The sequence below is a fragment of the Mirounga leonina genome, unplaced genomic scaffold (assembly GCF_011800145.1).
Source record: "Mirounga leonina isolate KUSES-001 unplaced genomic scaffold, KU_Mleo_1.0 Mir_128, whole genome shotgun sequence".
NCBI classification, from domain to species: Eukaryota; Metazoa; Chordata; class Mammalia; order Carnivora; family Phocidae; genus Mirounga; species Mirounga leonina.
Genome location: NW_023270320.1, coordinates 30,712,002 through 30,735,095, shown reverse-complemented (window position 1 = coordinate 30,735,095; position 23,094 = coordinate 30,712,002). Strand labels below are relative to the sequence as shown.

General features: G+C 35.7%; 1 non-coding gene across 1 annotated transcript; it reads left to right on the top strand.

The window, feature by feature from the left end:
- The first annotated feature begins 6,103 nt into the window (after positions 1 to 6,103).
- LOC118010154 lies at positions 6,104 to 6,227 on the top strand. Its single transcript, XR_004679146.1, has one exon. It is a non-coding gene; the product is annotated as a small nucleolar RNA SNORD22 (small nucleolar RNA).
- Positions 6,228 to 23,094: the final 16,867 nt, after the last annotated feature.

Genomic DNA, 23,094 nt, shown 5'->3' with positions numbered 1-23,094 from the left:
CTTAGAGAACTATCATCTCCTCTTGTATTTTCAATAAATCTCAGATGTATCTTTAGCTGCATATAATTATGTGACTTCTTAAAGTGTTTGAAACAGAATCCAGATGAATTAAGTCTCTTAAAGCATAATGATACAAGAGCAAAGTGCTAAGAGGGTCCCATATGGTACCTACCATGACAACCACCATCTTTTAACGCTGAAATCCAGCTTTTTGAGAGTAGCTACTTTTCAGTTCCATGGGGTGAAACTCAATTTGTATCACAGTGCTGTGAAGGAGAATTTCAATGCCCTATTGAGTACTAAGTCTTTTTGTTTGTTTGCTTGTTTGCAAATAATCTTTAGACTGACATAATGACACATGCAATAAGATTTCCTGAATTGAAAATTTTGCTTCTCTCTGGAAATGATGAGACAGGGAGGGAAAAAAAAGCATTTGGAGTAAAACGAATACAAAACAGCAGGTCTTCTCTGCAATCAGGGATACACAGGGCTATTACTGCAGAGTATGAACGGTATATCCAAAAAGGAGATTTAAAAGTTCTATCTTGAAATTGTGGAAGAAAATGCTGCTATTTGGTGAGAATATAAATCACTTAAGAGAGAGAACTGAAAAGTAAACGTTCTAGGAAAGAGGGAGAATTTCTGAGCACTAACCTAATTTTAAAGTCATAACATAGTTACTTAAAAGAAGCGGTTAGAAAGAAATTACTAGAAATCAGAAAAAGAAAATATTAAGATAAAAACTTACTGTCAGATCCCATTTTTTAAAAAGTTAAAGTAAAATAAATTAATGCATACATAAATGTTAAAATTTTAGTATCTTAATATAAGGAGCTCAAACATATATATGGTGGTTGTGTTTAATTTTAGGGATGGTATATAGAAAAAATAAAGCTCTTACTTTTTAATTTAATCTTTGCTATTCCTTGGATTGTTTTTTAAGATTTATTTATTTATTTCAGAGAGGGAGAGAGTGTGTGTGCACAGGTGGGGGGAGGGGCAGAGGGAGAGGGAGAGAGGAAGCAGACTCCCCACTGAGTGTGGAGACTGACGCAGGGCTCAATCTCAGGACCCTGAGATCTTGACCCTGAGCTGAAATCAAGAGTTGGGCACTTTAAACAAATGAGCCACGCAGGTGCCCCTATTCTTTGGATTTTTTGAAGAAGAGTAATGGTTTTAATGTCTACAGATTTTCAGGACTGTTTGATTTTGATTCATCTATGTATCCATCTTAGTCTTTACTATATCTAAAATAATTATATGTATAAAAATCATAACATCACATAAAAAAATCTAGTGGGATTAATTTCTTAAAACTTTCTTTGCAAATGTATGCAATTATTGTAAAATTTATATGTATGTGTAATTATATAAAGATATTTTACTTTTTTCAAATATATTTGCCTTTATAAACATAAAGTAATCCCTTTTCTCTATTAAATGCTTTCTTTTTTTTTTTTTCTTTTTTTTTAAATTTAAATCCAATTAGCCAACATATACCACATCATTAGTTTTTGGTATAATGTTCAATGATTCATTAGTTGCAAATAACACCCATGGCTCATCACATCACGTGCCCTCCTTAATGCCCATCACCCAGTTACCCCATCCCCCACCCACCTCCCTTTCCACAATGCTTAGTTTGTTTCCCAGAGTCAGAAGTCTCATATGGCTTGCCTCCGTCTCTGGTTTCCCCCCCTTCAGTTTTCCCTCCCTTCCTCTTTTGTCTCTGCACTCTACCTATGTTCCACATATTAGTGAAACCCTGTAGTAATTGTCTTTCTCTGCTTGACTTATTTCACTTAGCATAATCCCCTCCAGATCCATTCATGTCAATGCAAATAGTAGGTATTCATCCTTTCTGATGGTTATCATGTTCCATTGTATATATGAACTACATCTTCTTTATCCATTCATCTGTTGAAGGTCATCATGGCTCCTTCCACAGTTTGGTTATCGTGGACATTGCTGCTGTGAACATTGGGTGCATGTACCCCTTCTTGTCACTACGTCTGTATCTTTGGGGTAAATACCTAGTAGTGCAATTGCTGGGTCATAGAGTAGCTCTATTTTTAACATCTTGAGGACCCTCCATACTGTTTTCCAGAGTGGCTGTACCAACTTGTATTCCCACCAACAGTGTAAGAGTGTTCCCCTTTCTCCACATCCTCACCAATATTTGTTGTTCCCTGTCTTCTTAATTTTAGCCATCCTGACTGGTGTGAGGTGTTATCTCATTGTGGTTTTGATTTGGATTTCCCTGATGCCACGTGATGTTGAGCATTTTTTCATGTGTCTGTTAGCCATTTGTATGTCTTCTTTGGAGAAATGCCTGTTCCTGTCTCTGCCCATTTGTTTTTTGGGTATTAAATGCTTTCAAATTGGGGCGCCTGGGTGGCTCAGATGGGTAAGCATCTGCGTTCGGCTCAGGTCATGATCCCAGCATCCTCGGATCGAGTCCCGCATCGGGCTCTCTGCTCCTTGGGAGCCTGCTTCTCCCTCTGCCTCTCTCTCTGTCTCTCATGAATAAATAAATAAAATCTTTCAACAAAATAAATAAATAAATAAATAAATAAATAAATAAATAAATAAATGCTTTCAAATTGAATTATATTTATTCTAAAATATGTATCTGTATCTGTTTGTTTTATTTAATATTTTACCACTTGAGTTCTAATTTTATTTCCTACTATTTTTCATTCTAATTCTCACTGACAACTAGCTTTTTTTAACCTAGTTTTAGAATTTGTGTCTTCTAATTGGAGAATTTAGCCCATCAAATTCACTTTTATACTTGATATATTTTTATATCATTATTATCATATTCTATTATTTTCTTAATGCTATATGTATTTATTTCATTTTCTCTGTTGTAGTTATTTGTTGTTCTTTTTTTTTTTAAGATTTTATTTATTTATTTGACAGAGAGAGAGATAGCAAGAGCAGGAACACAAGCAGGGGGAGTGGGAGAGGGAGAAGCAGTCTTCCCAGCGAGTAGGGAACCCAATGCAGGGTTCAATCCCAGAACCCTGGGATCATGACCTGAGCCAAAGGCAGACACTTAATGACTGAGCCACCCAGGCGCCCCTATTTGTTGTTCTTGTATACTATTCATTCTTTTTGTCTGCTTTAGTTTAATAAAATTCATACTTAAATAAAAATGGTCTCCCAGTGCCAAGGAATAAACAAGGTCCAATTATTTTTATTCTTTATTTCTTATTTGAAGCAAGAAAAATGTCCAGCCTTAGTCCACCAATAATCTTCACCCTTCCCAATCATACTCTTATAAATGTAATACAATTTTATCGAGTTTAATATTAAAAAAAAACTAATATTATTTATTTTCCAGAAATTATTATTTGCCTTCAGTACCTTATTTTAAGTCATAATCATAACAGGCATTATACTTTACTCCTTTACTACTATGAAATTTTCTTCTTGAGTCCTATGTTTTGATTAGTTTCTTAAAGATTAATGTTTGTCCCATTGGTAAAACCTGTCTTGTTGACAGAAAATGGCAGTTCCCAGAGGGCTAACTGTATCTTCAACTCTTTTCCACCCCAGAAAGCATAATGAGAATACAAATTATTTTAGTAATGCCAGAACAACTAGAAGTTACTTCCTTTTTTTTTTTTTTTTAGCCTTGGAATTATAAACACCCTACTCTATCTATTGATGTTGTTTTTCATTGATTCTGTCTAAAATAACAATTTTGATTAATTGCATATTTGTTCTCTATTTCCCTTCTTCCCTCTCTCTTCTCGCACTTCTCTCTCTCCTTTCTCCCCCCATCATCATTCCTCTCTCTGATTTATCTAATCATATTTCCTTCATATTTTGAATTTCTGATATTTGCTCTTTATAAGAAACCAAAGGAAAAAAATTTTCTCCAGCCAATAATAGTTCTGTACGACCTGCAAATGAATATTAATTGTTTTTCTGCTTCAATTCCTTTCTTATTTCTGCTATCTTGTTGTTAATGGTTGCCTCTGACAAAGCCATCCTTTTGTTTTGACTCTGCTGTTATTTCATAGAAATCACTCCTATTTGCATCTTTTTCTTAACAAATCAAGCAGATTTTAGTATATGTCTTTCTGATGTTATTAGTAGGTCATTGTAAATGTTGTGCTGCTTTGTGTCTGTCCAGCACTAGCATTTGGTGCTTCTGTAAGGTGGCCCAAAGCCCTTAATATTGCTATCTGCTTTCAGGGACAGCTGCTTCCTCCTCCATAGAATGAAACTCCAGGTCATTTAGATGGGACTACACCTCACTTTAAATGTGACACTTAACACATTTCTATGTAATAGAAGTGTTCTGGGAAAATTTTGGTACTTTCCTTCTCTGATTATCTGACATAACTAGAGATTTGGAGTTTTTCTCTGAATAGGTTACACACCAGTGATAAAAACTACATACCCATCCCAAATCTCCTAACTATGTTTCCTGTTTGGGATTTTCTTGCTTGAATTTTGGGGTTGAGAATAAAACAGATATATTTCCTTCTATATTTTTTATTTACAAATCAAGATTTTATTCACACAGCCTTGTATCTGGATCATAGCTACTGATTTTTCCTGTCAATAAAGTGAATTTCACTTAAGATTAGGTTTAGAAGATTGGAATTAATAAGGCAGGAAAGTTAAGAACATGAGTGCTTAATTCAAGAATGTGCTTGTCACTCCCTCCCCATCAATTAAGATATAATCTAGAAATTTTGCTAGCCTCTTCATCAAGGCACTGTGGTGTAATAAAGAACAAAAAAATTGAATCAAAGAGACTTGAGTTCTAGAGTTGGCTCTGAATATATTTGCTATATGACTTTAGACCTTAATGACCTTCAATTTATTCTTTTTCTCTCTCATAGAAATGTGTATTTTTATACTAGAAAATCATGTAAGTACTTAGAGTATTAACACTCAATCCTCGCTATTATTAACTAACACTGGTTATATAATGTTGTGCATCTTGATGTATACTTTAATGGAACATTTGAAGAAGACTTTATACATATGCCTAGTGGATCACCATTTTAAGAGAGGAGCTAGGAGTCATGTATAATGGTATGCTTTAATTTATTTCAGTGTCATAATGCTGTATCATGTTCAAATGAAACAATTTTACAAGTGGTCAGATAAATTCAGTCAAGTATGAGAATATGAGTTGAGGTTTCTCCTTAAAGTAGTGAATGAATAAATGTGATATATTTTTAACAATCTTATATAAACATTAACTTTCATCAATAGGTATTTATTAGAATTATGATTAAGTTTATAATGGATTAGCTGGAGGAAATAAATGTAGAAGATTCAAAACCTGTGAATACATATTATATTCCACCTCCAGTATTTTGAATTGTGAGTGTATATATGTGTAGGGGTTAATATGTGTGTGTGTTTGTATATATATGTGTATGTAGGTGTGTGTGCATATATCTACATTATATATATATATATATATATATATATATATATATATACACACACACACACACATATATATATATATATCAAATATCCACTGTGTATAGTGGGGGAAAGCTGAGAAAGGAGTTGTAAAAAAGTTTAAGTTTTTGAAAATGAATAATTCTGAGAGGAATTAATTAAAATATATATTGCTTGTCAGGAGAAAAGCAACAGTAAATGCTTTAACTTAAATATAACTCAATATGCTTTAAGGCTTTGTGGATGCATTTAATGTGAAGGCAAGCATGTGAAATCATGTTTTGTACACATTATATTTGTAGAGGTTTTATTTTTGCAGTTGGGTAAATCAGTTGTGATTATTATAGTTTATTGCTATATTTGCCAGAGTTGACATAGTACTAGATTATAATGGAATTAGTTTCTTCCAAGCCTTATGGTTGAAATCCCAGTAGCCATTATAGATATATACTGAGCCCTTTTAGACTGTTGATGAAGAAGCTATGTGGGGTGCATCATCACAATCAGTGATAAATATGAAATATGGTAATAATTTTTTACTGAAAATTCTTTATTAAAATGACTAATGTATATACACATATATTTGTGTATGTATGCATAAAAATTCATGTGCATAGTAATACATACTAGCTTTTGTCTAAATATTAAGAACATGTGGAAGTCCCAGTGAAGAAATATTCAGGGACATACTTCCTGTCACAGTCCCAGATCCTGTAAAGGTGAACCTTCTGGGGCTGGCTGGGGAGAGGAGGAAAGTTTATTGCAGAAGGAACTGTCTGAGGGAGCATAGGATTTCTAGACATGGGAAAGAGAGAAATAATCATTTCTTGAGAATCAGTTAATTTTTTTTCATCTGAACAAAGAACAAGACAAATATATCACAACTCTCAGAAGACATCAAAAAGGGAATTTTCTAGCTGCTCAAATTAGCATAGAATCATTTCAGCTTTTCCAAATAAAGTTTCATTTTTTAAAGATTTTATTTATTTATTTATTTATTTATTTATTTATTTATTTATTTATTTATTTATTTATTTATTTAGAGCATGCTAGTGGGGGGGAGGGGCAGAAGGAGAGGGAGATGGAGAGAGAATCTCCAGCCAACTCCTCACTGAGCCTGGAGCTTAATGTGGGGCTCGATCCCAGGACCTTGAGATCATGATCCGAGCCAAAATCAACAGTCAGATGCCTAACTGACTGAGCCACCCAGGCACCCCCCAAATAAAGTTTTATTTTAACTTTCAAATAAAAAAGAACATATTGAAGGCATATGATGTAATATATATATAATATATATATATATAATTTTTTTTTTTTTTGCTAGCCACCCAGGTGCTCCAAAACTCTTTTATTTGGAATAAAAAAATAGATGGACACTGTAATAAGAGTTTCATATTAAGTACACCTTGAACATATGATGTAATATTATTCCATCTCCCCAACCCAACTACCTATACACAGTCTATTTTTCCAGTTTGTCTCATATTTTTATGATATCAAATTACCTCTGATACTGTTCTAGGTTTGAATGTATTTTCATAAAATTTTTTGAATGTTTAAACCTACCCATGTCTCATGAAAATTAATGCCAAATACTCATTTACTCCAAGTCAGACACAATAACTGTGAATTTTCCAGTAATTTTTCACTTTGGCTGAAAAAGATGCTAAAATCAAGGAGTTGGTTAGTAATTTAGCTATCTTTGTATCTCATAATGAACATAATGACACAAATTGCTTTAAATATGACTATGAAAAATCACTCTAGTGATGTAAACCGTGTAGAGGAGAATAGCTTCAGGTTAGAGAAATAATGATTTCTCATGACTTATGAGAAAGTCAAAAGCAGTAATAAAATCTTAGAAGGAAAATCACAGGCAGACAGGGGACCCTATGAGGAGTGAGGCAGCCAGGTTGGTGTGGCTCATAAAGATGTCTCTCCATGGGGATTATTGATGACAATAACTCTTTGTTATAGCATATCGATTTCTAGCATATCTATCCCTTGAGTTCTGCAGCCAGGAAAGGAAACAGTTTACATTATAATTGTCATGATGGCAAATATAAGCAACAACAACAAAAAACAGGTTCTTAATAGCTTCTAGGGGGAAAACTTCTTTTTTACATGGTGACCATGAGTGTGCACTTTTTCTGTAAACTCAGCTCTCACTCACAGCGGGAGGAAAGAAATAAGTGAATGTAATACGGCATTTGGTGTGGATAGAGATCAATGAGGCTACCCCATATCCAGCAATATTGTCAGTATGATACCTAAAAAAGAAGTTTTGTTTTCAAACTGCTAATTCTACAACTCAACTATTGGGCACAAAGTCAAACACCAATGGTTAAAGAAGCTGTGATCCGAAGAAAATCTCTGGAGAATATATGTATTACTAACCATGCCTTGTCATCCTTCTGTTATTCAGTAAAAAGATTTTGTCAGGGATATCCAATTTCTAGAAGATCCCTTAATAAGAAATTCAAAATTTAAGTTATATAGTCCCCAAGTTGACACTGATATCAATAGTGTCAGTATTGAACATATAAAAGGAAGCAAAAATTGAACCAAATAAACAAATCATGACTCCACCATTTCAATGGTGGCTAATATTGACTCAGAAGAAGAGAAAATCATTTCAATCAATATTTGGTTAGGTTTCATTGCCTTTTTTTTTTTTTTTACTTTTATTGATATTATGGAAAAAACAAGTAAAATGTTAGGTTCCTTTATTGCTCATAAAATTCAAACTGAAAGCAAAGGCTACCAAAGAAACACAATCCCCCCATCTGGTCTTGATACACAATTAGTGAGTAAATAAGATGAGAGAATCCATACATACTCCATCCCTGCCATATTGCCTTTCACTTGGTGAGAATGCTATGAGATTAAACTCAAATAGAGCTACAACTATACTTACTTACCTCAGTTTGAGTTTGAAGAAGATGTTGAGCAGAGTTGTATCATTGTAATGGAAATGACAGAGGGTTTAGAAACAGGATAGTGGGAAAGAGGGGACTAATTAGTTATGAATCAGACAATTAAGTCTTGGTTTCTTCCTACTGTTTAATTTGAGTGTTACTTAAAACACTTGAACTTCAATCTGATACACTCTAAATTAGGGAAAATAATGAGGCTGATAATCCCTACCTAATTGGGTTGTGAGAAATAACTGAAAATGTAAAAATTAAGTACCTAATGTAGAATGTACCTTTCAGAAATGGGGAGTTTCTCTCTTTTGCGATTGTGGTTGGTTTTAATTTGTTATTGCTAGGAATACTTTAAGTTCCATATCTTTTCTAGATGAATGAAAACGTACATGTCATAAAACCTGATTTTTGCTTTCCTCCTTTATAAAATAATAATTGCATCATCTGGCTTACCTAAGAATCTCAATGTAAATGAGATTTTTAACTTTAAAAACAATGTTACTAGATATGTTTATTTTTATCATTATTATTATACTAAATGAGCTAATATAGTTTAACTAAATTCAAGACAGCAGTTCTTAAGTTCAACATCAGATTCATTCATTCATTCATTCATCCATTCACGAGATAGTTTTGAGCACCTACTCTGTGCTAGCATTGATCTACATGTATTGATCCATAGATCTTAACAGTCCTGATAGGAGAAAAATGTACTAAGTTAGTAAATATATTCATAAGTAAGATAAAGATAAGGTAAATTCATAAATATTCATAAATAAGATAAATAAGTAATTTTAAGTTTTGTGAAGAAAATAAAATAAGATGATGTAATATTGGAGTGGGATGGTATGTTTGCTGGAAAAGATGACATTTCAAGATGGAATTGAATGTTCAGAAGGAGCAAGTCATGCAAGCATTAGGTGAATATCTGTCTAGACAGAGGGTTCAACAAGTGTACAACCCTAAGGAAAATTATGTTTGGCCCTTTTCAGGAGCAGAAATCTGTTTATGTTTTGTGAATGACTGCTTTTGCAGTAATAAAGACCACATGGTTCACAATGCCTAAAATGTTTACTATATGACTCTTTACAGAAAAAGTTTGTAAACCCCTAATCTAGCACAAGTGCTTTCTGGAGTGATATAAGAAGTATGCACTAAAAACATGACCGTTTATCTGCTCATGAACTGTGGTTCAGGAATTAAAGCAAACCCTTTCTTCTATTCCACATGGTATGGGCTTAGATTATTCACTCAGATATATTCAGCTGGTATTTGGGTAGATTTGGAAGATTCAAGAAAACTCTTTGCTCATTTGCTCTTTGTGTTTGGTGCCTCAGTGTTTTTCCACAAGATCTCTCTCTCTTTCTTTCCCTTTCTTTCCCCTTCTTTCTTCTCTCTTCTCTTCTCCCCTTCCCCATCCTCATCTCCCTTCTCCCCAACCACTCTTCCATCCTCTTTTCTCTTCTCCCCTCCCTCTGTCCTCATTTTCCTTCTCCTCTCCACACTCTCCTTTCTTCCCCTCTCTTGCCTTTTCTTGTCAGTCTTCTCTTCCTCCCCGCCCCATCCCCTCTTCTCTTTTCTTGTCTCCTCTTCTGTGCCTCCACAACGGCTATATTGGCCTTTTGTTCACTCCACCCCCAAACAGTCTGTTAGTCTTAGGGAATTCACACTTCTTATATACCAGCTGCTTCAGGGAAGGGCCCTTCCAAGAGTCAGAGTCAGAAGCTTCAGATTTTTAAGTCCAGGACTCAGTTGTCATACAGAATGACTTCTGCCACTTTTTGTTGCTCAAAATAGATCACAGAGCTAGCCCATATCTAAGGGGACAAGAAAAAGACTTGACTCTTCATGGGGAAGTGCCAAGGTCACACTGAGAAGCACCATTTTTGATGGGAAATATTGTTGCGACAATCTTTAGAATCACAGTCTGCCAGAAGTGTACTTAGTGACACAATTAGTTTATATTCTGTCACAGCTCATCATCTCATCACATCGTGGTAACTAAAAGTTTATAGGAAGTTCACCAGTCTGAGGAACACATTGAGAAGCACTGACCTGGATTCTAGAACACCACACAGAGCCTTCAGGCTTCTTTTGATGGTCTTAATAAGATATTGTAATATATTCATTTTATGTTGGATTATATAATTATACATAGAAATAATTCTAGAAAGGAGTTTGTAAATAAATACGCAAAAATCACATTTCCGAAATATAATTTTCCCAAATGAAATACGATCGGAATTTGTCTTTATTTAATCAAATGCTTAATACATCAAGGTCTGGATACCAATTCATGAAAACAATCCTTTTTCGCCTTATAAAATTATGCCTCGCCAAGGGGCACTTGGATGGTTCAGTCAGTTGAGTGTCTGCCTTCTGCTCAGGCCATGCTGCATCAGGCTCCCTGCCCTGTGGGGGGGCTGCTTCTCTCTCTCCCTCTGCCTGCAACTCCCCCTGCTTGTGCCCTCTCTGTCAAATAAATAAAGTATTTAAAAAAATATTTCTGTCCTTTCATAAAATTTGGCCTAATTCTTACCAGATGATATAAAATCTGACTAAAAGAGGCTGTTTTTCTGTACAAGGAAAGTGTCTTAGGTTTAGCTATAATTGCCAAAGGTCCAGGTCATGATTTCTCAAGTAATTTCAAGGCTCTCAATATCTGAGAAAACATATCCCATGAAGGGAAGGATTTTCATTCATTATAACCTGAAAGTATGAAAATACATTGAGTTCTTAAAGTGATCAACTAGGTTGTTTTTTTTTTTTCTATATTTCTGTGTGATGTGGGATGTTAGGAATTTTCCATTATTTTGTGGACTTCTGCAAGATCTCTTTTAAAGAGGTGGTTCATGGGTGCCTGGGTGGTTCAGTTGGTTAAGCGTCTGTCTTCGGCTCAGGTCATGATCCTGGAGTCCCGGGATCGAGTCCCGCATCAGGCTCCCTGCTCGGCAGGAAGTCTGCTTCTCCCTCTGACCCTCCCCCCCTCATGCTCTCTCTCATTCTCTCTCAAATAAATAAATAAAATCTTAAAAAAAAAAAAAAGAGGTGATTTATTTTTAAGTAAATCTTTTTTAAATCTACAATTAAAATTATGCTTGTTATTAAACAAGGAGAATTAAACTATTAAATAAAAATACTATTGCTAGCGGATTAGTTGAAATTTGTTATATATATTATATAAGTATTTATATAATTTAAGCCCTCCAAATGGTCTTATGTGCCTAATTTTTAAAATATAATTTGAGGTAAATACATAGACTCATTACAAAGTAAAAGTTCTCAATCAAAGAACTTTTTGTTCAGAAACAGATTTAGGTGAAATTGCATCATGAATGATTTCTACAATTATGTATTTCAGCTCCCCTTTAAGCAGCAATCCGCACAATGCTGTCTCAGAATGGTGATTCAACCATAGTCTTTATACGGTAAGGAAGGGAAAACACAACCCAGAGGAGTTTTCATTTGAAAACTTTTTCTAGGGGTCTATATACTTTAGTAAGAATTTTTAGTGTGAGGGCGCCTGGGTGTCTCAGTTGGTTGGGCGACTGCCTTCGGCTCAGGTCATGATCCCGGAGTCCTGGGGTCGAGTCCCACATCAGGCCCCCTGCTCAGCAGGGAGTCTGCTTCTCCCTCTGACCCTCTTCCCTCTCGTGCTCTCTGTCTCTCATTCTCTCTCTCAAATAAATAAATGGAAAAAAAAAGAATTTTTAGTGTGATATACAGTAACATTGTATTTGTAGAATAGTGGCACCTGTACATGCAGAAAAATCTAGTGAAAATGGGTGTCTAAGCCGGAATAAGCATTTTGCAGTTCTCTTTTTTTTTTTTTCACATATTTGCCCTCTGTATTAATGGTTACATTACCCAAGGTGCTCCACCTTGATGACTTTATTCTTTTTTTTTAAGATTTTATTTATTTATTTATTTGAGAGAAAGAGAGAGAGAGAAACAGCATGAGAGGGGGGAGGGTCAGAGGGAGAAGCAGGCTCCCCGCCGAGCAGGGAGCCCGATGCGGGACTCAATCCAGGGACTCCAGGATCATGACCTGAGCCGAAGGCAGTCGCTTAACCGACTGAGCCACCCAGGCGCCCACTTTATTGATTCTTAAAGTGGGTTTAAATATACTTGTAAACATCAAAAAGAGTTAACTTCCCCTTTACAAATTATTTTACAAAAATAAATGAGTAAAGTGGCTCTTCAAAATTCCTTTATTAAGCACGGCCTATGTGGTTAATAGGAAAACAATAAACTCTGAAAGAAAGAGGACAGATAAACTGAAAAAAAAAAAAAAAACTTTGAAAAACATGACATGTACAAGAACACAGATAGCATAGTAGACAGGAACATGAGGGTGTAGGCAGAAAGCTTGAGAGTTGCATTATCCATGAAATCTTATGATAAATACTAAGATGAGGTATAATATGATCAAATTCACATTTAATGATGACAATTTCGATGAGAATGTGTGATGAATACATGAGTTGGAGAAAAAGATTAAGGTCCAGGATCTTTGATGTGAGATTCCTGGTAGTTCTCAGGAAATACAACTGGAGTGTTTGTTTAGAAGTCTCCCAAGCATTTGTTGTCTGTTAATGAGTTTCTGGTATTTATTTATAGCTATTTTGTCTTCCCAAAGCACAAAGAGAATTGTTCGTGTTGAAGAATGAGAAAATGAAACATATATTCATATACCAGCCTGGCCAAGTTTAAGCCATGGCCCCAACAGTATTAAATTTAATATGGGTACTATACAAATTAATATGTAGATAAGACTACATTGAGAGGCACTAATTTTACTGATATGATAGAATAGGTAGAATCCTAAGTCCCCAAAAATATCGCTATCCTAATTCTAGCAACCTGTGAATATGTTACTTTACATGGCAAGGAGGGATTTAGCTTGTTGATTGACTAAATCTGCTAATCGCCTAACCTCAGGAGATGGAACTTATTCTGAAATATCTAGTGGACCCAATGTAACCACCAGTTTCCTTTAAATGCAGAACAGGAAGAAGGAAGGGTTGGATTCAGAGTACTGTAGTTACGAGCCATTGGTTCCTTTGAAGACGAAAAGAAGCCACAAACCAAGGAATGAGGGGGGAGTCTCTAGAATCTAGAAAAGTCAATGAAATCGATTGTTCCCTAGAACCCCCCAATGCAGCCCTGCCAGCACCTTGATGTTAGCCCAATGATACCCATTTTGCATTGCTGACCTCAAATGCAAGATAATGAAGCTGTGTTATATTAACCACTAAGTTTGTGGTAACATGTTACTGCAGCAAAAGACAATTAATAAATATGTTTGTCTCATCCAGATACGCTAAGCACATGCGCTAAGGCTGTGAATGACCCAACAAACATTCAGCGGGAGACTTTGTTCCCTGACCACCTCCCTCACTTTTTTTTGTTTATTTGTTCGATCCTCATTTCTCTCATGACCCATCCTCTAACAATAACCTCTCTCTTCAAAAACAGAACATCCTGCAACCATTGTCTTTGTACTATGCTGCTATGTCCTTATATGATTACAGCGTTGTCTAGGAAAAAAATCTAAAGAAAAAATGACACAGAACAAAAGCAATGGAACACAGACTGCTATAATGAATCTGCCAGGATATTACTTATATAATTACCTCAAGAAAATATTTTTTTAAAAAAAGAGAAAAAAAGACATTTATTCAGAGAAAAAAATAATTCTCACTGCCACCAGAACACAGCTAATTCGTGAAGCTACAGAAGCATGGAAGAGGAAATAATTTTCTTCCCACTTGGGGTAATATACAGAACTGTAGAACACATCTAACACGTAACTGCTCTGAAATATTCTGGTGCCTGAGAGTTTCCTGCAGGTTAATTCCTGTTGCGCCGGGAACTGACCCGATTTGCACTGACATGTAGTGCTCTTCCTGGGAAAATGCCTCCCGTAGTGCCTTCAGATTGCTCCTGTTTTGGACAGAACATTATATTGCACATACACAGTTATATCTTACTTACCTTTAGACATATTTGTTTTATACAGAAAATATTCTTGATTTCTATCATTGTAACTTTTGCTTAACTTCCAAAGTAAATTATCCATCCTACCAAACCCAGACACAGTAAAACAATAAGCACAGTATCATATTTTTAAAAGAAGTAGAATACATGATGAATCACAATAAGATAGTGGAACACTGTTCTCATTAAATTCAGAGAGCCAGCACTGGGACTTGTCAGATACGATATTTGATGACAGTAACTACAATTAATCTTGCATAAAATTTTGCCTAACCCTGTAATACAGAAACTTTATTTTTTTTATCAGCTAATAGCTTATTCTGAAGTGAGAAAAAGACATTCGTCAACTAGGTCAAGAAGAGTAAGAAAATTAGAAATAAAAAAGCATATACGAAGAACGTATACAGAGTAAAGTCAGTGGATTTTCAGCATGTTGCTATCCATTTGAAGGCAACCATCAAACAATTTATTTTGTTTCATTTATTTATTTCTATTTATTTTTTTATATTTTGTGTCATTTTTAACTGATACGCGATATTTTAATGTCAAAGTGACAGATAACTTGCTGTTTTTAGCATATGCATAAACATATACCACATACATGCTTACATTATATACATATACATGCATATCTATATAAATTTGAATGTTCTATCAAAACTGTTATTTATGCAATTCTAAATTTGATGTTAAATAGTAAATGGGGGATGGCACTAATATATGCTATAATTTAAAATTAAACTATCTTTAAGAGCAGCACTCATAGCTAACCCCATTTTTAAATAATGAATAGAGGCTTTCAGCTATGATTTAAAGTTGACAAACTATTTCAGATTTACAACATTATCCATAAATGAGCACCTGTTAAATAAATAATAAACAATTATCCATTTGAAACATTTATTTGTAATGGGACAGTTCGATTAACATTAACAGTAGGTAGTTAATTGTTGAAGTATGCTATTTATACCTAAGAGCACACTAATCACAAGCATATAGCCTGACGTGTTTTCAGTTCATGCACCCTTGTAACACAGCTTAGGTATAAAAGGCAAGGCGGTGTTTTATATTGTGCTTTTAAATCATCAATAGAGGGGTTTTGTTTGTTTGTTTCTTTGTTTTAGAGTTTTTTCTTTTTTTTTTAAGATTTATTTATTTATTTGAGAGAGCGAGAATGAGAGAGAGCACATGAGAGGGGGGAGGGTTAGAGGGAGAAGCAGGCTCCTCGCCGAGCAGGGAGCCCGATGCGGGACTCGATCCAGGGACTCCAGGATCATGACCTGAGCCGAAGGTAGTCGCTTAACCAACTGAGCCACCCAGGCGCCCCGAGTTTTGATTTTCTAAAAGGGGATGAATACAGGATCTACAAAATGTTAAATAAAATGCCACTGCCACCTCATATAAATTAGAAAAAAAGAATGTTTCTTTTGAATACTATGAAAATACAACAGAGAGCCAGAGGAAAGTGTCCTCTGAGCAAAGTCTGACCGACAAATCATATTTCTTTATTTATGACAGTTGTTAGACTAGACATCAGGGAATTGTTGATGGGGAACCTATTGAACTATTATTGAATCTACCATATTGAATTTGAAGAAGGAGTCAACATGTGTTTTCTAAATGTGATAGTTGTAATGAATTAGTCAAGAAAAGAGGATTCAAGAAAGGGTTCCACGTGGCTAGAATTATTTGTGCTAGAGATAGAATTTTAAGGTTGACTTGTTCTTTCATGCCTGATGATGTTTAGAAAACAGAGTTCTAATATTTTTAGAATTCTTTCTGTTCTTTATGGAGTACCTAAAAATTAAACATCAAGGAAAAATGCAGCTTACATTTAGAAATTGTAAGAAAAGCTGTGAATCACATTAATACGTTTTTTTAAAAAAAATTTAAAACAGCGTCACATAATTAACATCAAGTGAATTTGAAAAGCAGACCAAAAAAACATGAAAAATACTTTGTGTTTCTCTTGTTTTCTTCTAGAAGAGATGATTGGATACAAGCATAAATGCAAATTCAATTCAGTTCTCAATACATAACTGAATTCTGACCCTTTAAATAGTCACACACTCTAGCCAAGAATTTTGAAATGTTTTTATTACTCCTAACAATCTGGATTCTCTCAGATAATACTTACCTTATTCTCTTACAATACAGTGGCTAAGGAATTATTGTAGGAGCTTATTTGCTACACGGTTTCCTTGGGTCCTATATTCAGAGACCCCGATTTGACAAATCTGGGATAGAGCCTGGGTTTCTAAAATGATAACATATACTTCTAGGTGATTCTGTTGAAAGTAATTCAGTTAGTACCAGCTAGTAGCAATGACTCAAAGTAAGAAGAACATCCATTTATGACATTGCTTATAGATATATTTCACAGTGCTTAGTGATTTAGCCAAAAGTTTTTATGGCATTGTTGCTCCGAGTTATCCCAAATATATGTAAAAACACAGGCCAGGTAAACACTATTTGAAGTTTTGAAGGTGAGCATTAATTCTTCCAACACATCATATGGTGTCTTAATCTATACTTCTGCTCTAAGGAGTTAAACATTGAGATAATCTGAATTTACTGAATTACAAGAGATTATCAAGAAAGAATTTGATTTCTTCATAGATACATACATTATAGATAAATTTCAGTGCTAATTTAGTCATGACTTATTTTGCGGAACGTACAGTTCTATGTAGAATGATGAATAAAAATGTGTCCCCTACCTTTCTATAAAGAGGGTGGTATGATATCACTGTAAGGTGTGTGTGTGTGTGTGTGTGTGCATGCATTACCCTAGTTAGGTCACAAAAAACCTACCTGAAGACATGGTAATGAATTTTAACAAAGTGACCTAAAGAATAAAAATGACCAAAAGGTTATATTTATAAAAATATCATGTTCTGTTACATAACATTGGGCTTATAGATATTTTCTCTTTCCCAGGAAACAGGGAGATGAAAGAAAATTAATGTATATTGAATGCCAACTCCAGATCAAGCAATCTTTTATTTGCTTGCCATCTATTATCTTGTTACAGATTACTACTCAACATTGCCATTTCTGCTACAACCAAACTCTTCAAAATGTCATTTAAAATGAGTTTTAAAGCCCCTTAATTCAGTGACTACTTAGTGACAGAAATTTTTTCAAAGCATATAGGGTAGACATATCAATATACAGAAAGAGAAACCCCTTCCTTCTGTCTCAAGGTGCTTAAGTTTTTATGAAGGAACACTGACAATAAACAATTAACATAACAAATAGATAAAACAAATAGAATGTTAATCAGTGATAAATGTAGTGGATATAAATAAAATGTAGCAGAAGATAATGGGGACATTGGAGTGATGGGATATTGATGGAGGGCAGCTTGTAATATTAAAGAGGGAAGTCAGCAGAGTTTTTTTGAGAAAGTGAGACTTGGACACAGACTGGAAGTAGCCAAGTGTACATCAAGTAGGAGAACTTTGCAGGCAGGAGAGGACAAAGCTAGAAGTAAGGCACTAATACCAAATATGTGAAGGAACATTGAGGAAGTGAAGGTGAGAGCAGGACAGAGAGTTAATGGGGTCCAAATGTACTTATGGCCCTGCAGACCTCATTGTCCTTTTAACTTTTACTCTGAACGAAGGACAAACCTCTACAGAATGGGAGCACAGAAGTAGTGGGATCTGGTCTGCCTTTCCATGGATCCCTGTGACTCTGTTGAGGGCAGACTTGCAACGGAGTCAAGTGAAGACACAGAGAGACCTGTATGCAGCCTCCCTCTCAGATTCTCACGCTGGCTCCTTCTCTTCTCCCTGATTTCTTAATATTAAGGTGCCCGAGTTTTAAACTTTGCCCTTCCTTTGTCCTTTTACACTCATCCTCATGGTGACTTCATCTTATCCTGTGTTATAAAATGCTATCTGTATCTTGTCAGTTTCCAAATTGATGTTCCCATTTGGGACCTCTCTCCCACACTGCAATCATATATACACAACTGCTTCCTGGAAATCTCCACTCAGATCCATAATAACAAGCCCAAAAGTGACCTTCCCATCTTTCTCCAAAAACCTATTTGTCTTATTGCCTTTTCTGTTTTAATTGATCACAATTGTCTCTCTCCTGTTTCCAGGCCATGATGGGTGACCCGAGATTCTGGCGTACTTGTTGTGCTTGAGATAAATAGGAGAAAATTATACCTAGAGGATTCAAGAAGGATACTAGGAGGGCGTAAGTGTTGGGAGTACAGGGGTGGGAGGATTCTGTGACTCCCTTTTCACTCCTGATTATGCAGCAGAATGCCTGACAGGGGACCCATGACTAGCCATGCTCCCTCTTATGCCTCTTCCACCTCCCATTCTAGGCTTGTTCCAACACAGTACGGGAAAATTTTCAGATGTTAATTCTTCATGATACCCAGATCCAGGAATGAAGCACCTCTTTTGTCCTTGAAAAGCATCCAGAAAACTCAAGGAAGTCTTTTGAATGGAAATGCTTAGCTATGGAAAACCAATATGGCCATGAGACATGGCCATGAGCAGGACAGATTTGCTGTCCACCTAGTTGGCCTTACTGTCAACAGGCTACAAGGCTAACAATTAATCAGGGAGCTGGTGACCTCTAACTAAACCTGTTTCTCTAAACCCCAGTCTTAATAGCCAAGCTAAATACCTTCTTTCACCTCACCTTGAGTGAAACTATTCCATTCCTTAAGCCAGATAAAAACCTACAGAGACTATTCAAAAATTAAATGGTTATGGCACTAAAAAATGTATATTTTTTGCTTTCTGCTCATCTTCTAATATGATATCGATGAAAGGAAAGGATGACAGAATCTTGTAGGATTAAAACATTTGAGGTTTTGAGGGTGTAAATCCATCAGATCTTAAGGTTACTATATTTTGATATGTACTTCCAAGAGAGAATGAAAACTATGTCGAAGCTGTATTATCAACATAGATGCTAATCTTGAATATAAATTAAGGAGTTTATACTCTTGGCGTAAGTGATCAACTCTGGGAAAATCCCAGTCATATACAGGGGTGCCTGGGTGGCTCAGTCATTAAGCGTCTGCCTTGGGCTCAGGTCATGATCCCAGGGTCCTGGGATCGAGCCCCACATCGGGCACCCTGCTCGGCGGGGAAGCCTGCTTCTCCCTCTCCCACTCCCCCTGCTTGTTTTCCCTCTCTCGCTGTGTCTCTCTCTGTCAAATGAATAAATAAAAATAAAATCTAAAAAAAAAAAAAAATCCCAATCATATCATGTATCCTATTGGCTCTCATATATCCTGACCCTTTGTAGATATTAAGTGTGTTTTGCCTTTTTTTTTTCTTGAACAAGTTATTTATACCACCGTTTTACAAACACAAAAACCAGGATGACACTAATACAGCAAACAAGCAGCACAATCTATTTTACTACAATCCCCGGATGCCAGTGAAGTGTACTTCTCCTTTGACAGCTTGAAAATTGCAATTTGGAACTAAAAGCTTATCCCTGCAATAAAGACTGGCTAGTGAAGTTTTACACAGAAATGAGAAATTTGGCTGCTGGTTGTATTTGAATCTTGTTGGAAAGGAGGCTCTCCCCAGACAAGGTTGTGCCCTTGATGTGTTAAGCAGGCTGTCCACTTAACCCAAAGGTCTATTCAAACAGTTCAATCAAATTGTTAGCTGTCAAAATGCCATCCAAATACATTAGAGTGGTCCTGTTAACAGCTGAAAGACCTGTGTAAGCACCAACTATGTTTATTGAGACTAAAGCCTGAGTCCCAGCTGAGAAGCTGGAAATGGACCTCGGGTTAAAAAGGATAAGTTCTTAAATTGGTTTTTGATTGTACTGACTCCAAATATAGGAATAGTGGTCCTCTAAGATAGTGATCTTCAGTGTGGAGTTCTTGGATCAGCAGCATTAGCATCACCTTGAAAACTTGTTAGAAATGCAAATTCTTACCCAGGTCCTACTGAATCAGAAACTCTGGAAGACATACCCAGCAATATGCTTTTCAACAAACTTTCCAGGTGATTCTGATTCAAACTAAAGCATAAAAACCATTTTTTCTAGGAGTCATGTTTTTGATAAAGCATTATGAATGCCATATCCATTTTTTTTACCCTTTTTTATTTAAATTCCATTAGCCAACATACAGTACATCATTAGTTTTTGAGGTAGTTTTCAAGGATTCATTAGTTGCATATAACGCCCTGTGCTCATCACATCATGTGCCCTCCTTAATACCCACCGCCCGGTTATCCCATCCCCCCACCCACCTCAGTTTGTTTCCAGAGTCCAGAGTCTCTCATGGTTTGTCTCCCTCTCTGATTTCTTCCCATTCAGTTTTCCCTCCCTTCCTCTATGATCCTCCACACCATTTCTTATATTCCACATATGAGTGAGACCATGTGATAATTGTCTTTCTCTGCGTGACCTATTTCACTTCAGCATAATCTCCTCCATTTCCATCCATGTCGATGTAAATGGTGGGTATTTATCCTTTCTGATGGCTGATTAATATTCCATTGTATATATGAACCGCATCTTCTTTATCCATTCATCTGTTGAAGGACATCACGGCTCCTTCCACAGTTTGGCTATTGTGGACATTGCTGCTATGAACATTGGGGTGCGTGTGCCCCTTCTTTTCACTACATCTGTATCTTTGGGGTAAATACCTAGTAGTGCAGTTGCTGGGTTACCATATCCATTTTACTAGTGAAAATAAAATTGTTTTTAAAGATTTTATTTATTTATGTGTCAGAGAGAGAGCGAGCAAGAGAGAGAGAGCATGAATGGGATCAGGGGCAGAGGGAGAAGCAGACTTCCTGCTGAGCAAGGAGCCTGATATGGGACTCAATCCTAGGACCCTGGGATCATGACCTTAGACGAAGGCAGACGCTTAACCAACTGAGCCACCCAGGTGTCCCTTACTAGTGAAAACAAATTTTGAAAATTGGATTAATCATGATTATTGAGTAGTTGGCAATTTTATGGAAAGTACTTTTGTGTATAATGATTGAAATGCAAAGCTGAATACTAATGAGTCAAATGTAATATTAATATCGTCTTTTGGGGTCACTAATATCATTATGGAAAGGAAGAATAGGTGAAATAAAGAGATGATGGTAATATTGTTATAACAAAGTATAAAAAAAAACATGGGGATAACTATCATTTTCAGAAATGTTTTATTTTCCTCCCTTCACAAGAGACAAAAAACTCTATTATTACTAATCTATTTGTCCAGTAACTATATAAATTAGGTTTACCCCAAATGACTGGATAAAAATTAAACATGTGTTATAAAATTTTACACATTGGTCAACATAGAAAATATCACTTCTACATTTAGAAGTCACTCTGGCCAGTCACCCACAAACTTCCTTCTTCTGTAACCAAAGAAAGGAGATCATTGCTGGAACCAGTCATCTGGGATGAATCTCTGGGCTTCTGTTCACTGTGTATGTGACTTTGGGAAAATAACTTAAGGTTTGTGAGCTTTGGTTTTGTTTTTTTGTTTGTTTAGTTGATAAAACCAAACTTGTATGGCTGGTGTGGGAACTCCTGAGAAAGGAACTGAAGTGCTGTAACACAAAGGTGCACCAGACAGATGATAGGCACTCTGACAAAGGAAGTTTCATTGGCTTCTAGTTCCAATTTATCCATTTTCTTTATTCCCGCTATCAACTTGCCAACTGTGATATGAAACTTTCCCCCAGATATCTCTGTTTTGTAGCTCAGACCCGTTATACTGGGACATCTCCAGCTTCCTCTGCTCCTTCCTTTAGTTCCTTCCTAGTCCCTGATTTAGCATGTGCAAACAGTCGTATATCCTCAAACTTTTTCTCTGAAATGTTCATTTAACTTTTTCACCTTAATAGAATATCACAAACGCCATTTTCCTAGCAACTCTTCCCTATTCCACGGGAAAGTCTGTCATCAGCTTTGTTTCCTATTCTCTTCTATAGGATATGGGCAGTCATCATCTAAAACTTCTAAAACTTCCCTATTTAAAAATGTAGGCAACCTACTTAGATGTTTGTTTGTTTAACATTCAAAAGTGCCCTGGGATACTTTTCATTTATCTCAGTAAGTCTGCATCTTCTATGGGTTTCAACCCTCATTAGGCAGACAGTCAAAATTCTCTATTCCTAAAAAAAAAACGAAACAAAATACTCTCTATTCCTCAGTCCAAACTACCTGTGTCCTATGTTACAGTTAGAATATGTTGCACTGTGTTCTTACTCATCCTTTAAAATTTCCTACTTCTGTACATGCAACTTCTTGGTTATAAATGTCTCAATTTCCATAATATCCTATAAAAATATTATCCATTAACGTCCAGTACAAGTGCCACAAACTACAATTGCATATCATCTGTTTATTCTCTTGATTTAAACTGCAATTCTTATACACTAATTATGATGATACTGGGTTTCTCTAAATTTCATTTTCCAACTGAAATGTGTACTTACTCCAAAATTCAAGCTTACTCTCTCATATAATCTATTTCTCTCTTATATATAAATTTATTTAAATATAAAATATATCTTATTTAACTGAATGCATATGTGTATTCTTTTAATGCTCTATTGAAGTACATGAACAATCCTTTATCAGCATTATAAGAATACAAACCTTTTGGGACGCCTGGGGCTCAGTCGGTTAAGTGTCTGCCTTTGGCTTAGGTCATGATCTCAGGGTCCTGAGATGGAGCCCTGCATCGGGTTCCTTGTTCAGCAGGAAG